The sequence below is a fragment of the Mauremys reevesii genome, linkage group 8 (genome assembly GCF_016161935.1).
Source record: "Mauremys reevesii isolate NIE-2019 linkage group 8, ASM1616193v1, whole genome shotgun sequence".
Lineage (NCBI taxonomy): Eukaryota > Metazoa > Chordata > Testudines > Geoemydidae > Mauremys > Mauremys reevesii.
This window is the reverse complement of record NC_052630.1, coordinates 84,011,912-84,028,699: the sequence shown is the minus strand read 5'-3', so window position 1 is coordinate 84,028,699 and position 16,788 is coordinate 84,011,912. Positions and strand designations below refer to the sequence as shown.

General features: G+C 42.0%; 1 long non-coding RNA gene across 5 annotated transcripts in view; it reads right to left on the bottom strand.

Annotated features, from left to right (window-relative positions):
• Positions 1-16,788, bottom strand: part of LOC120370567 — a 183,442-nt gene that overhangs the window by 15,791 nt on the left and 150,863 nt on the right. For 3 of the 5 annotated variants that reach the window (XR_005583801.1, XR_005583805.1, XR_005583802.1), the window contains 4 exons: positions 13,122-13,190; positions 10,867-11,154; positions 6,809-6,893; positions 4,059-4,397 (listed from right to left, as the gene is read on the bottom strand). This is a non-coding gene — a long non-coding RNA (uncharacterized LOC120370567). Of the gene's footprint in view, positions 1-4,058; positions 4,398-6,808; positions 6,894-10,866; positions 11,155-11,638; positions 11,688-13,121; positions 13,191-16,788 lie in introns of all 5 variants that reach the window. The other 2 variants (XR_005583804.1, XR_005583803.1) reach the window with 2 other exon arrangements.

The following is a 16,788-nucleotide window of genomic DNA, read 5'->3' as shown; positions in this document are numbered from 1 at the left end:
CCTGTTCCATGTGACTCATGAGTCCTCAGCCTTGCTGTGGAGCCCAGCTCCGTAAGCCCATGGGCAATCGTCCATCCCACTCCTCTGAGCCCCAGTGCAAACTTAACATTATTTTCCATTTTTGTTAAATTGTAATTTTTGATGTTCAAGATAAACCGTCCTAAAATTCACTATTTTGATCCTGGGAAGTGGAATGATCACAACAGTTAAGGGAAATATAAGGAAAATTATGTTCCATTTGGTAGAGGCGCTAGGGGAGTGTGGGGATGTGGAGGTGAAACCATGGGATTAGGGAGCTTGCTACCCTTTGAGGCTGGAGTACTGAACACTGCAAAGGGACGAGGCACCACTAAGAGCCAAAGACTCATGTGAGTGATCCACTTCTGAACCCTGCTCTGCAACTTTCCTCCCTAGACCTGCTGTCAGCCCCTATGCCGGGGACACCTTTAGCTGTAAGTCTCCCCCTTACTATGTCTGTCCCCTTCCCACCGTGTTGTAGGCCCTATTGCTACAAGGGGCAGGGAGAGGTGGGGAATAGAGTTCAAAATGGATCAGGATGAGGAAGGAAATAATAAGCTTTGGGTGGAGCAAGGGAGGAAGGTGAGACTGAGAGGAGAAATTGCTAAGTAGAGTGTAGATACCATGTTGAACCTGTTTTTCGTGGCTTGCATTGGTAGGACATGCAATCTAGTAGCCCCAAGTCTAAATTAAATATTTTGGGAGTGGAACACATATCTGATGGTCACCACTGTGTACACAATTCTGTATATTATGCAATAATTGAATTATGGGTAATGGATGAAACTACTCACTAAGTCAAGAGAGGCAGACTAGCAAAGGAAGAATAGATTGAAAGAGTGAGTGATGTGGTTTACAGTACTTCAGTTAAAACTCAGTTCAAAGCTTTGCCCAGCTCCTGAGACACTGCCCACCTACTGAAGGCAAGAAGTCGCCCTTTCCTGCTTTCCATGGATGGCCAGTAACCCAGTCGTTGGGGGAGGCTAGTCTCCGGCCCCTCCCATTGTGCCCAAGGCCCCACTCCCTCCCATCTGCCACCCCTTCTTCTTCCCCTCCCCAACAGGAGCCAAGAGCACACCCACCACAGTCCCTGGACGGGCAGCCATGAGACAAAGCCCCAGTCATGGTGCTCTAGGTGGTGCGGCCAGCCCCATGCACCAGGCGGCAGCACTCCCGGCCCTGGTGCTCTGGGCAGCACAGCCCCATCAACAGCCACCCTAACTCCATGCGGGAGGCAGGCCAGCCAGCCTGGGCCAGCCATGGCAGAGCACTCTGGGAAGGAAACCATAGGAGGAGGCTTGACCTGTGGTCGGAGTGTGCCTGGGGCCATGCTAGGCTGTTTGGGAAGGCACAGCCTACCCTTGCCTACAATACCCAGCACCCATACTGCTTTCTAAGGCTTTGGCCGTAGCAAAACTCCAGAGGACAGAGAACTCTTGGAAAACCAAAATCACACTTGAAATGGAGTCTCCCAGGCTGTAATTTGGAGCATAGCAACTAGAGAAACTCCAGAGAGTATCATTCAAAATGAGATAGTAAATCGTTCACAAACACTGGCAGCTCCCAAGGGTGCTAATGTGGGAAGGGCATGGAGCCACCCCACAGGGAGTACTGAAGCCATGTATGTGTGGGAGGGCAAGAACTACTCCTGTCTGCTTGCTGAAAAGGACCATTGTTTGAGGCTGTATACTGAGACGATACTCCTGTGTGTTTCCCATCTGTTCTCTGGATTATTCAACACTCTACTGCTTCAAAGAAGTCCCCCACCCCGCCTCCATTTCATGAAAAAGAGAAGAAGAGATAAAAGTTAGACGCACGTAGTTGTGAGGCCCAGATAATGATCCTTTCTTTGTTAAAAACCCCAAATGTGAAAACCCATAGAGAATCAACTCAGCCAAGAATAAACTTGTCTTCCATTTCTCATCCTCCTTTTGTTCAGCCTGCTGCTAGTCTCTATGACATATTCTCCTTCAAACACACCCTATCAACTCTGATACCTCCCAAGTCAGGAGGCTCTTTTATCTTCTTCATCATCATGATAGCACTGCACATTTCTTCAGGTCAATGCACAACTTTCTCTCTGACCCTTCAACCTAACAAATAAATGCCACTCAAACATCAGAAGAAACTAATATATCCAGGACCAAGATCAAACAAAAAACACATTAACTATATAGGTTTCACCATGGCCCCTTTACTTGCCTGTGTGTCACTGGGAATAAATCACTGAAATGTTAACTAAATTAATCTAAATATTGTATTGCTATGCTTTTTTAAATCAAGTAGGATTTTCCAGTTTCAGGTGTCAACAGAAGAGATACTGAACCTAAAAAGCCAGTGATTTTTCATCAGAACCTGCACAGGCATAGAAATGTTTTCTAAAAAAGATACTATATCAAGTGCACAGGAAACTGACTATAAATAAAAGTGAACTTGATTATTCCATTAAAGCAGAGAGAAATGAAAAAGTAAACAAACAGGAGAAACAATGCAAAGTAAATCTGTTTTGCTTTCCCTTTAATATCTGCTGTAGTGTTATTAGTCATGTGAACAAGTTGCTTTTGAAGATACATGATTTTTAACCTGACCTCACTGTATAGTATTATACACTAATCGGACTGAATTGGGAAAATTGTATCATGCCAATTTAATAGTAAGTCCCTCGACTGTTTCTTGTTTTACATCATTAAAAAGAGATCACAACACTCATAGGACTCTCAAAACATTGAAGACCACCAGCTACTATCTCCTTCCTCATTGAGAGCAACAGCACCACTGTGAGGGAGAAGGACTTTTCCTCAGTTATTACAGGGAGAGTACAACTCCTTTTCCTGGCATAGCATTGAGCTTCTGTAATCTCTGGGGTTATTTGCCTGCCTGCCTTCTCCAACTTTCCTACATATGAGAATGCTGGATTTCCATGGGGACCCTGGCAGCCCAAAAGGTCATGCCACTAAGTGTAGGTTGACAGCGAGTATATCCCACTTTTTGGACCTCCTGCTTTTCTTTTGTACACAGTTAGTTTCAGCATCACATGTAACCTGGTGGGTACAAACACTTTGGAATAATCATCTTAGCATAGTTAAATATCAGTTATTGCAAGATGTGGATTGAAACCGGACAAATGGGTAACTGGTGGACAGAGTGTGTGCAGAGTTCGTCAAGACTTCAATAAATCACTTTTCTATGCTAGCTCTGTTGTTCTCTCTTTTCAGGATCAAACTGTACTGCTTGTGACAACCAGTGACTTGGATGGATTGATTCCAGTGTTTTAAGTAAATACTTTCTTTTTCCAGAGTAGGAATTACACACATGGGGCCAGATCCTCATCTGGCATTCACTGACACAGATCCATTCATTTCAATAGAGCTCAGTCTACTGAGGATCTGCCTCCCTCTCCCCAGATGAAGATCTGGGCCACATTGTTTATCAAGTGAGTGAAGAATAATATGTCATGCAAATTCAATTTAAAATTTCACTGGAGGGTGGGGGGAGGGAAGAAAGCTGCCATCCTTAAACACCTCCCCCTCCAGCTTTGCTTACCATTTTCTAGCTGTAGGTTTGGCTTAAATGTTTAGTTAACATATAGCCAGCTTTCCCTCTGTATGGTCAAATAGCCAGTAGCTGCCATGGGACAATTCCATCCCAATATGGAAGCTGGGAGACCACCAAAGGAGCCAGGTACTGGTGGATGCTAGCTTTCCAGTCAGGGCAAGAACATGGCATTGCAAACACTGGGATTTTGACGAAAATCCCAGCTCCTATCATGGGGAACAGGCCTGGAACATTTGCATTTCACACAACTCATGCCCCGCTCCTGTCCATGGCAGGTGGACAAATCCAACATGGGAGCTGCTGGGCAGGGAGGGAAGTGGCTAACATCTCCAGCCATCCTTAAGCAGAAAAACCTGGGTTGTTTTCTCTTACCATTTATTTATTACACTTTTTAGAGAAAAACGTTCTAGAAAACATCAATAAACCCATTGTGCCTATGAAATTTATTTTGGTTTCTTTAAATTTTTATGGCTAAATGTGCCTACCTCATTGATTGTCTGAAGACTTTTTCCTCTGAACTCTTGTTCCATCTGATATTCCATAGTTTCTTATTTCATGGGTATTTTTGGTTCTCTCTTTCACCAGAGTGGGACATTCATGCATGAGGACGTTTATTGCCAAATCAAGCTTGAAATGCCACTTCACATTTGCTTTTATTAACTACTTTTACATGTTGATCATCATCATCTTGTTCACTGTGGCTCAGCCAAGAACATTGGAGAGATGTCTACAGCAGATCACTGCAGTTTGAAGGGTTGTGTTTTCCCCTCTTCCTCTCTGACAACCTGCGTTTCACAGAAATACAGAGGGAGAGAAAATAATACCTGGAAGAGAGGGGAGAAACCAAACAAAAGCACTGCTGAGCGCCATTATAAATAGGCATTCTAGTAAAAGGAACGTCAGTGCAATAAGGGCCTGATCCAAAGCCAATTCAAATCAATGGGACCCTTTCCATTGACTTTAATAGCTTTTGGATCAGGCCTATGGTGCTCTTCTTCTCCAGATCGGTATGCAGTACTTTCAGGAAGATTGCCTTTCTAAGTGTGAATAACACTGCTGCACACAGCTTTGCTGTTACAGATACACCACATTTTCTTTTGCTGGCATTGTCTTCTCATCAAGATTTGTTCTGCAGCAGATTGTGGTTATTATTCTAAATCCAAAATGCTTTGGAACAAAACATCACCATCATCAACTAGGATCAGCTCAACAGTTATATAACATAACAGGCATGTCCTGGATTGACTTACCATAGTAATAAAATTACATCCTGGAAACTTGTCATTTTAATGCCCCTATCCATATTTTATAGACTTTTAAAGACATTTTTAGTTCTGATCAAAATCCTGTACTCGTAGAGAAAACAATTGGGGTCAGTTGTTCAGAATCCCTGCATGTTTTGTGGACAGATATTGTAAGAGCAGGCAGAAAGATCAGTAAATAACAAAGCATTTCTCCCCACTACCTTACCATGAATTAGAAGGTGGCATACAGCAGAAAGTGTTCTAATCAATAGCAACAACTTGTTCCTCAAATCATTATTTTGTATTGATTGTTGACACAGTAAATTGTGTCATGGCAGGATAGAATGGACTGTAACACTGGCTCAATGTATTACCTAAGAGAAGAGGCTAAGCCTGAGAGAGCTGGTAAACACCATACACTCACTGCATTCTAACACACACGCACACACCTGCCAGCAGGGATGACAGCTCATTTCCTGCTTTGAGCTCCTGCTAGCTAGGCCTTCTTAAAGGAGTCATATCGCAAAATTGTTAGCTAAACTAAGGCATGAAGGGTTTGATTGTGGGTATACTGCACTCAGTCCAGGGCGGTGCAGATCTCCTTTGTCCCGGGAGGAGTGCCGGGAGCTTCCTGGTATACAGAGGAACTGCACCTACTAGTATACCCGTTTAGGAGTAGATACTGCAGCACAGTCCCCCTACATGTCTGGAGAGTGGAGCATCTGGTGCTGGCCACTGTTGGCCTATCCTAGACTATACAGGCCGCTAATCTGATCAGCATGGCATTCCTACATTCTTGTGTCCCCAGCCTTGCCCCTTTTGGTCCTGTCTCCCTGCCTCCGCACGTTGGAAAAGTACAACTTCTGCATTCCTAGCCCATTTAACTGCTGAGCCAGGGTGATGGCCTGGTTCAACAGAATTGGGACCGAAGAAGGCACTGATTGAAAGAGACATCAGAGAAAAAGGCACAAAGACAGGAGTGGGGAGAAGAAAACAGAGGCCAGAGGGAAGGAGAATAAGGTGGGCGTGAACAAAAATCAAGGAATAAGATCTGAGTTGGAGGGTGGGGCAGGTGCGTGCAAGACCTTGAAGGTGAGGAGAAGTTTAAATTTGATGAGTGGGAGGTATTAAGGGTCGTCAGAGAGGATTTTGGTCATCTCACCAACAAGTGAAGCAGATAATTTAAACAGGTACATTTTGGATTGTCTGACGGATTGTAACAGCCATAAATAGGTGTGATTTTTTTGTTCTCATTTCTATTAGGCAATGTTCTTTCTACTATACATTTGTGGAAAACACAAACATAACAGCACAGAGCCAGTACACGTGCTGTATATTAAAATCACATGCAGATTCCATCTAAGGGACAGATACATACATGTGGATAGCATTGCTCCAACAGTACTACTTAACAAAACAATTATAAATCAGTATAATCATACAATTAATCATATAATTACATACATGTAATAACACTGTTGGTTGGGTTGTCTGTAGGAATTAAACCTGGGACCTCTGGATCTAAACCCATCAACCATTACTGCCTGAACTAAAGGACTAGGGCCATTAGCTCTTATGCAGTAACAAACTCATGAACCTGTATATGTGGTTCAGCCACTAGAAGGAGACAAAGATTCACAGCGAGCTGCTAATAACATTAACAATACTTTTGTCTTATATAGCACTTTTCATCAGCAGATCTCAAAGCATGTCAACAAGGAGGTCAGGATCATTATCTGTGTTATGTACTGTGACACTATGCTCAGGACACCCAGAATTGTGAGCCACTGTGTTACCCCTTTGTCTTTGCAAGTGAGAATTTTGCTGTTGCTAAGCTGCATGTCAGCTCCCTGACACACCTTGCCAACAAATTCTTCAGGATTCTGTCAGTCCAAATCTTGCCTTACCGGTAACAAACAGTGAACCCCAATTCCTGAGTTCCCCGGAGACATCTCACTGCAGTGTCCAGTCCCTCTCACTGTAGTACTTACAGAAATGATCCATTTGGCTGTCTCCAAACAGATGGAACATACACAAGCCTGTTGGTTTAGCTGAGGACTCTCATTCCACAAGAATCTATTTATTAACACAGAATAGAGATTTAAGTGATACTAAGCAAGAATAAAAGACAGGTCTGGTTACAAGCAAAACAAAACAAAACACACTTTCTAGTGACTAAAACTTAGTTTCAGCAAGTTACAATCTTTGTCTAAGCAGGTTTCTCTCATCAAGTTTCCCTCAGTTCTTTGCTTTCAGGCCAGTAGGATCCAGCTTTCCTAGGCTGAAAGGGTACTGTACCTTATCATCCCCTCAGTGCTGGATAACTCAAATGTCTTTTTGCCCCCACTTATATTACCAAAAGTCTATTGTCTCTGTTTCAAGAGCCAGGAGGTTTTCCTGGGGTGCAGATTCTGTCCCCTCGTATGATTGCTAAACAGTCTTCTCCCTTGCTCATTAAGCTTGATGGTTTTGTTTACATTACATGCAAATGTACTTCCAATGTCCACTGCCTGTGACGAAGCTAGGCAGACAGGTAAATACATTTTGCCTTTTTCTAGGGCAGGCTGGGTTCATGCTGTACCTCCCAAACACATTTTAAGAACATATTTCCTGCCATATCTATAATTCTTTGCATAGAACCTGAATATATATCATGCAATGATTTTCAGGACAAACGTATCCCCAGTTTACATATGGTACCTTGTACGATGACATCTTTGAGATATATATTTTGACAACAGTATGTTGAGGAAATGAGTGTATCAGGCCTGATATGAATTACAGTACAGAGCGGTGGGGCCTTTGCCAGTTGGCATTATGGGCTCTCAGGGTCACATATACACATCATAAAAATCAATATATGAACCACTGTAGAAAAGCCTGCAGAACACTTTTCAACTTAGTCAGAATGAGGACAGGATGAATATGAAATAAAATGTCCACTAGCATTTCACCTGGTTGTACCACAGTGCGAGAAAATGGAGAAATGTAGTCTAAACTATTAGAATATTCCTGTGTTAAACCTCTACCACATATGAGTAGAGCATTAATTGCAGAATGCCACAATTAAAGGAATTCTAGAAAATTTGTTACATAGAGTATGGAGTTTTGCAACAGATAGTAAGTAAGCAAAGTATGTGAACAAGACAATGAAAAGTCTGCCATTCATGTTATAAATATGCATTCTCTCCCATCCTACAGTGAGGAGAAAATTAAATTCTCCATTCTTCAGTCCGGCTGCATCATTTAAAATTAATTTCCCAAAAAAAGAAAAAGAAAGGGCTCAAATAAGGTTAAGCTCTGCTACTGTCACTGAATAAAACTAGACTTGTTGCCAAATATTAATAACCTCTGGGTGTGATCATTAGTAGGGACAGTAAGATTCTAGCTCAAGGCAAAACACGTTAGCTCTTATGAAATGGCTTGGATTAAACCTGCAAACTGATCAGCAGCTGAGGAAACTAACCTAATTATGTCCTGATGAACTCACCCCTTTCAGTTACCAGATTGTTTTGTCATGACATCCCACCCAAGGTTGTTCATAAAATAAGATAAACATCAGCTTGCACTTCTGAAGCAACTTTCATCTAGGATGTCAGCCTTGCTTTACATACAATGTCTAATTAATCCCCACAACAGTTGAGGAATGCTTAATTACAACTGAAATGAAGCTACCTCTGGAGTGAAATGCAGGAGCTCAGTAACACTATACAAACATTTAGTGAGGTATGAAGAATACTCTTCAGCTGAAGCAGCAGGGGAAATTTTAGGTAGGCAGAATGTAATAGCCAATTTGTATTTGGTCAGGACACTAGAATACATTCCACAACTCTTGTACAAAGTGCCCAGAGATCTCTAGTGACAAACAGTCGGTGCTGAGGTTCACATACTACAGTAGCACAGCATCGTGAACATCTTGTTGTGGCATGACTTCATTGATAAGCAGGTGTGCAGAGTGTCACCTATTGAATAACCAATACCACTATCTGTAACGTATCAGAGGCACAGGCGCCAACTTTCCTTGGTGCCGGTGGGTGCTCACCGCCTCCCACCCCAACTCCGCCCCCTCCCTGCCCCACTGGACCCCTCCCCAAATCCCCGTCCCAGCCCCACCTTTTCCCCAAGCCCACCGTGTTCCTCCTCCTTCCCCCTCCCAGCTCTTGCTGCACGAAACAGCTGTTTCATGGCACAAGCTCTGGGAGGGACGGGGGAGAAGCAGGATGCGGTGGCACGCTCAGGGGAGGAGGCAGAGGTGGAGTGGAGGTGGAGGTGAGCTGGGGTGGGGAGGTGGGGTGGGGAGCTGCCAGTGGGTGCAGAGCACCCACCAATTTTTCCCCTTGGGTGCTCCAGCCCTGGAGCACCCACGGAGCCGGCGCCTATGATCAGAGGGATAGCCGTGTTAGTCTGTATCCACAAAAACAATGAAGAGTCCAGTGGCACTTTAAAGACTAACAGATTTATTTGGACTTATGCCCAAATAAATCTGTTAGTCTTCAAGGTGCCACCAGACTCCTTGTTACTATCTGTAATGTATTCCTTTGAGGACTCCTTGTGAACCATTAGTTTGACTCCATTAACCTCTGAGGATAGCACAAGAAGCAATGGGCTTAAATTGCAGCAAGGGAGGTTTAGGGTGGACATTAGGAAAAACTTTCTGTCAGGGTGGTTAAGCACTGGAATAAATTGCCTAGTGAAACTGCGGAATCTCTGTCATTGGAGATATTTAAGAACAGGTTAGATAAACACCGATCAGGAATGGTCTAGTTATTACTTAGTCCCATCTTGAGTGGAAAAAACTTCATTAGATGACCTACTGAGGTCCCTTCCAATTCTACATATCTACGATTCCATTAGTTTGTGAGATCTGATAGGACCACAGCACAAAATGACACAACTGCAATCTTAAAAAAAAAATGCATATAGAGTCTAATCAAAACAGTGATAATACCTAAAGCCGATTGAAGTTAATGGGAATCTTTCCAGTGACTTCAATGGATTTTCAATCAGGTCCTAGATGCACAACTTGAAAGGTCCAAATAATTCATGTTTTTGGGTTTTTTAAAACAAAATGAAACTAAACCAGGGGGAGGAATAGCTCAGTGGTTTGAGCATTAGCCTGCTAAAACCAGGGTTATGAGTTAAATCCTTGAGGGGGCCACTTAGGGCTCTAGGGCAAAATCAGTGCTTGGTCCTGCTAGTGAAGGCAGGGGGCTGGACTCAATGACCTTTCAAGGTTCCTTCCAGTTCTGTAATATATCTCCATATATTATACTGTCAGCAATTTCTGACTGCCCTTCAAACTTAGCTATTATTTGTTGACTTATTTCTTATAGGCAACTCAGGGGCTGCTAGAATAGAATCTTGAGAAGATGGCACTGAGTGACTTTACATCTTAATTCAGGAGCCTTAATTCCTAAAGAGCTATGTGGAAGAAATTTTGGAGGCATATGTGGGAGAAACGTACAAATGGACAGTCAAGGATGACCCTTCCCCATCTCTTCCACTGGACACTTTAACAAAGATGGAAGAAGCAGTTTGGAATTAAATTGAGATTGATTTTAATTAAAATTCAGCTTCGCAATAACAGAAGATATGAAAGGAAAAGCTGCAAAGTTGTTGTGCTTTGAACAGGAATAAAGGCAGGAACTAAGTGTATCAATAAATACAGTTCCGAAGCCGAGTCATGTCAGACAACAATCATTGATTGAATTCATGCTTAGTCTGATTAAAAAAACGAATTTGCAATTTTAAACAATTTTGATTTCCATTAAGGGCAACGTATGTGTTTTGTTTGATCCATTATGAAACTAGCTGCCTGTATGATACTGTGTCAGGCATTGCCTAGTCAGTAACAAACTATTTTGTCTGATGAGTCTTAGCAGAGAATACCTACTTATTCAAATCACATGTAGCCTGATGTCCTCTGAATTATTGTATAGGGGAAACAATGACATGATTAAAAACATGATAGAAAGTGCAGAAATTAGTGAAATATAATCAGTGTCAGATCTGCTATATGAATAAACCTAAACACTCATTTTAACATTACCTTGAGAAACATAAGGCAATCCAATTCTTCCATATGGTTCAGCCTTCATAGTTCCTTCATATTGCAAAAATAACTTCCCACCACTAGCAAAGTCAATGAGTATAGACTGTTCCTGTGTGAAAGTATGTGGATATGTAGAATGTTGGATCTGATGTACTCAGGCTGTGGTGAGCTGAACAGACAAATTTCTATACCCATAGTAGGACGACCCTGCTATTCTGGTGAAGCTCTGGTGTAATTAACTTCTGTGAGGTTTCTGCCTCTCTCATTTTGTTCACATGAACGGACCTGTAAAAATAATATATTACCTATAGTTATCTCCATAAAGGCAACATATGGTAAAATCACTATGCATATCAATAAGGGAATAAAAGCATGAGAGATTTTTTTCACCATACATCAACATTTTCTATTTAAGGGGCCTCCATTGTATTTCAAAATGCAGCACGCTTGATGGAATATGTTAAACCAGGAGTTGGCAACCTCTGGCGTGCGGCTTGCCAGGGTAAGCACCCTGGCGGGCCAGGCCAGTTTGTTTACCTGCCGCATCGGCAGGTTTGGCTAATCGCGGCTCCCACTCGCCCGTGCCGCTTCCCGCATTGGCCTGGGACAGTGAACCACAGCCAGTGGAAGCCGCAATTGGCTGAACCTGCCGATGCGGCAGGTAAACAAACTGGCCTGGCCCGCCAGGGTGCTTACCCTGGCAAGCCGCACGCCAGAGGTTGCTGACCCCTGCGTTAAACCATTCTTTTAAATAAAAAGGTGACTTTACCTCCCTTCTTGCACGGCACCATCCTCTTCAAAAATGTTTTCCCGTGCAGCTGTTTTAGAAAGGAAACCAGTCAAGGTAATGTCATTGTTTTGGTTTGGAGAAAGTTAACTAGTTTGAACCTATCAGGCAAGGTGTTATGGTAGGATAATGCAATCAAGCTTCCCACAGACCAGGACACAACAACTCAAAGCAGCACCAGATCCTGCCAGAACAACAGATGCAAAACCTGCAGACACATCTCCACTGCTCTAATGATCAACATCCCTCACAACACAGCTTTCAAGATCCATGGGTTGTACACATGCCTATCACAGCATGTGGTGTACCTCATCCACTGCATTAAACGTCTCAATAACAGCTATGTGGATGAAACCAGACAATCACTATGCTGTTGAATGAACTGACACAGGAAAATGATTAAAGACAAAAACACCATATCACCTGTGGGTGAACACTTTTTCTCTAAGTAATCCTCATCCTCAAAGGAAACCTGCATAACACTTTCAAAAGATGAGTCTGGGAGCTTAAATCCAACACTAAAAATCACAGACTGAACAGAGACACTAGATTTATTACAACAATTTGTAACCCTCTAACCCCCCTTTTTGTCCTATGCTATTGGGGTGTTAATGAGCCACTTCATGTTGAATGATCACTTAGAATATATGCTAACTACTTATGCTAAACTATCTGTTCCATCTTGTATTTAGCTGTGATACTCTGAGAGCAAGACTACATTACAAAATTAAGTCATCCTAAATTATGTAGATGCACTGCAGTAATTGAATCAGTTTTACATGTCCATACTACGCTCCTTGTGTTGGCAGTTCACGTCCTCACCAGGAGTGCTTGCACCGATTTATCTGTCAGTGTGGGGCATTGCTGAAAGCAGCAACACTCAATGTAAGCAGTGCAGTGTCTACTCTGACACCGAGTCAACCTTACTACATTGACCTAAGCGCTACACCTCTCATGGAGGTGGAGTTATTAAGTCCGTGTAGTAGGTGAGTTCCTTCGGTGGGAACTGCACTTTAGTGTAGACAGAGTTAGGTCGACATAAGCTGCCTTACGTTGACCTAACTCTGTAGTGTAGACCAGCCCTGAGTACCTTTGCCAGACCGGAAGAAGAGCTCTGTGTAGTTCAAAAGCTTGTCTCTCACCAACAGAAATTGGACCAATAAAAGATATTGCCTTATCTCCTTGTCTATCTATTTTCATAGTAATTTGTAAAACAACCAGTGAAGGGGTGTCATTTCCCTTTACAGGTTTGGAAGGCCAGTTCTTCAGCTGGTGGAAATCAGTTTAGCTTCACGGGAGCCCCATTGGTTCAATATTTCTAAGAACTACATTTTGCAATATTTCAAAATAAATAAAATAAAAATACCCTCACACAATGTTACACAATTCATCAGCAAACTGAACTTTGTTTGTGAAGCTAATATTTGAGCACATCCTCTTCGGTAGCCAGCCACATATAGCTCACCTTTCTATAACAACCGCTCTTCAGTACAAATCATCATTAGGAGCCAATTTCCCACCTCAGGAATCTCTCCTGGAAACAAATTAAATTAATATTTAACACAAGGTTTTGTTATGAAAAATTAATCTTTAGCCTCTGCAATGCTTCATGCTCACAATATGCCCCAAAGCCAGTGTTAAAAATGCAACAAGTTTTTATTTGGGGAAAAAAAGTGAGCTTGTGTGGAGGGTCCAAGTTAATACAGTACATAGAAACCAGGGGAAAAACAAAGCAGAAAACAAGATTAATGTAATAACAAAAAGAATAAGCAGTTTTCATGGAGATCGTATTATATGTTAGCTAAAGCACAACTTCAGAATTTTCTATGTAAAATACCAACAAGTATGGTGGAAGCACTCAGTGATTCCCCTCGGGCCTACCTGTATCCCCTACTTTGAATTAAATAGGGAGAAAAACAGATTGGTTTAAATTTTACAACAGTTTAGGCCTGAAGAAAACTACACATTTTCCCCAACACAAATCAGCTGCATTTAATTCCCCAGACAGCTGCCATGAACACAGCCTCTCCACAGGACACCTGAATTACAAAATTAGCACATTCAGAACTCTAAATCACATTCCATTACATCAAGCCCTAAGGTCCAACATTACTGAGAGCAAGAATAAATTGTAGAGTTTCTCCTGAATTAACCCTCTTAGCGTACTCTCAAAGTTAAATTGCCCTTTCCTCCCCTTTAAAGATATATGGAAATTTACACATTCCCTCCCACCCTTTCTAATCTATTCTGATTTTTTGCCAAGTGGCACAGTTTATGGGACAGAAATAGAAAATCCTTCTTTATAAACTCACAGTTGTAAATTAGCCCACCTCATGCAGTTTTGTGTCTGGTCCCCAGAAACAACATTGGCCAAACACTTTTCTCTTCTACCACAGTTTTATTGCAATCTGATTTCACGCTTTGCAAATAATAATAATAATAAAAAAATTAAAACAATCACCTTTCCTTGTTGAAGTTGCTTCCAACAAATAAATAATTATTGTTAAAATTATGTGGGAATAAGGGACACTGTTCCTAGATCAACATAGTAACTTGATCTTATTAGCACATGCTTGCTAGTTCCTTGATATATTATTACTATTATTTATTGATTATTTCTGTGAGCATCCACAGTGTGCTAGGAGAAGGATAGGTGAAAACCATAGTAATATTCTTTTTTTAAACAGGCAGAGGGGTTATGTGTTAAAAAGTTTCTTCTGCTCTGAAAGTTTCTGGTTTCAGAGATATTCCCTATGTTTAATGTGGGGAATCCCAGTACAACCAATAATACATCTCAAATTGGTAGAAGAAAACTATGTATCCACCATTCATACATTTTAATAAAAATTGATGATGATGATGATGATGATATTATAAAGGAATTCAGTGGCTTCATCTGAGAATCTCAAAATACTTTACATACATCAACTATTGCATCAATCCTGCAAAGACCTACACACATATTTAACACTGTGAAAAGTCTGATACCCTTCAAGGAAACAAAGTGCTGCACATGCACAAGTGTTTGCAGTATTGGGGCCTAATTAAGTTGGATACTCACTCCATGATGAAGGTAATTATTTTACAGGCAAAACAACAGTTATTCAAACCCTAATTATTTGTGTTTCTGATTATCCAAATTTTATTTTATTCCCAAGTCCAAAATTCATAAAGAAACTGAAGTAGGGTTCCCAAAACTTCAGCTACCTGGATATTTTTGAGGTCCCTTAAGACAGCTGTATACATAGGCACCAACTTCCCCTCTACCCGTGGGTGCTCGACCCCCCCGGCCCCACTCCTGCCCTGCCTCTTCCCGCCCCTGCTCCACCCCACCCATTCCACCCCTTCCCCAAAGTCCCTGCCCCACCCCGCCTTTTCCCACCCCAGCCCTGCCCCCTTCCCACTCCATTCCACCCCCTTCCCCAAAGTCCTCACCCCTGTCCTGCCTCTTCTCTGCCTCCTCCCCTCAGCGTGCTGCATCCCTAGTCTTCCCCCTCACTCCTGGAAAGTCCTAAGCACAGCCAAACAGCTGTTAGTTGGCGGGGAGGCAGGAAGTGCTGGGAGGGAGAGGGAGGAGCAGGAATGTGGCATGCTCAGAAGGGGGTGAGAAGGAGGCAAGGAGCAGGGAGCTTGGCTGCTGGTGGGTGCAAAGCACCCACTAATTTTTCTCTGTGGGTGCCCTACAGAGTCGCGCCTATGGCTGTATAATCAATATTTATCTATATACCTATTTTATAGATGGGTAAGCTGAGGCAGATAGAAGTCACATAACCTCTTCTGCTTGCTACTTTCAATAGCCCAGTGCTGAAGCATCATGGGAAAAAAACTGTGGCTAGCAGTGGGCCCACCATATGCTTGCTGCCTCGAGGCATCCTACAATGAAGACACTCAGTTACTACTGGATAGAAAGTGAATACCTAACGAACTCTACATGGGCAAAACAGGCCCATATATTGCACGCAGCCTAGTGAAAGAGGGCAGACCCAATGAGGCCGCTTTCTAAGGTTGCTGGATGGCTTAGAGCTTTAGTAAGGAAAGGGTAAATGAGATACCCTCCCATATTGAGGAAGAATATTGCCTTTTGCTGAGTTTGCAATAACGTCACCCATGATGGCAAGTCAAATTGAATTACCAATGCCAGGGCAGACAAACTATTTCAAATTTCTCTCTTGAAACCACTAGATTTCCCTAACTTGAGCAGTCTGACCTTGTCCTTTCTTACATTGAGATTAAGAAACGAGGTGTCATCTCAGAGATCAGTGGCAGCCCAACCACAGTGGATCAGAAAACAGCAGACCACAAGGTACAATTACAAAGAGCCTCTTTTCATTCACTGGAGCAGCTGCATCTCAAGGGCAGATGAGCCCATAGCCACAGAATGCTGGCAGAGGAAAGCCGTTTTCAGTTACCAGCTTACAAGACAAAGGAGTCAAACCTGTGTAAGGTTTAGACTATGTATCTAATAGTGAAAATACAAGAATGTGGATATTGATGAAAGTGGATTTAGTTTCTAAATGTGCATTGCTGAGTATTTTCAGAAAGGATTCATGGAATTCAAAGGGCTTAATGGAAAATAATTTCAAGAAAAAGAACAATTTGCAATAAGTGGAACAAATAGAAAATAATGAAAGCAAACTGGATTCAATCTAATCTACTGAAACTAAACTCTTAGCTGAGCACACGATAATGGAAATAATTACAATTACTGATTATATGGATGATAACAAAATAGCAATGGAGAATGGGTGGGAGAAACAGATGTTTCTGAAAATATTGTGTGTATTAGACTTATTGAGAGTATTTGAATATAAATAAAATATGTATCGTAAGCAATGTTCCAATTTTCATTTCTGTTTTTGGATCTTCTATTATTTATTCAGTTTAGTGGGAAAATTTTATCCTAAGGCAAACTTTTGCCTTCCCTGTCACTCTGCATCCATTATATTATACACTGTACAATTACACTATACTTCGACATTGTTTTCTATGTTCTAGTAATATTTATAAACAAAATCCCTGTAAAATGCATTTTACAGCAATAACTATTTTAACACATTTAACCATGAGATGTTACCCAGGGTGAATTCTAATGTCCTGTATTAATCACTACTGCAGACAATGTTTGATGATAG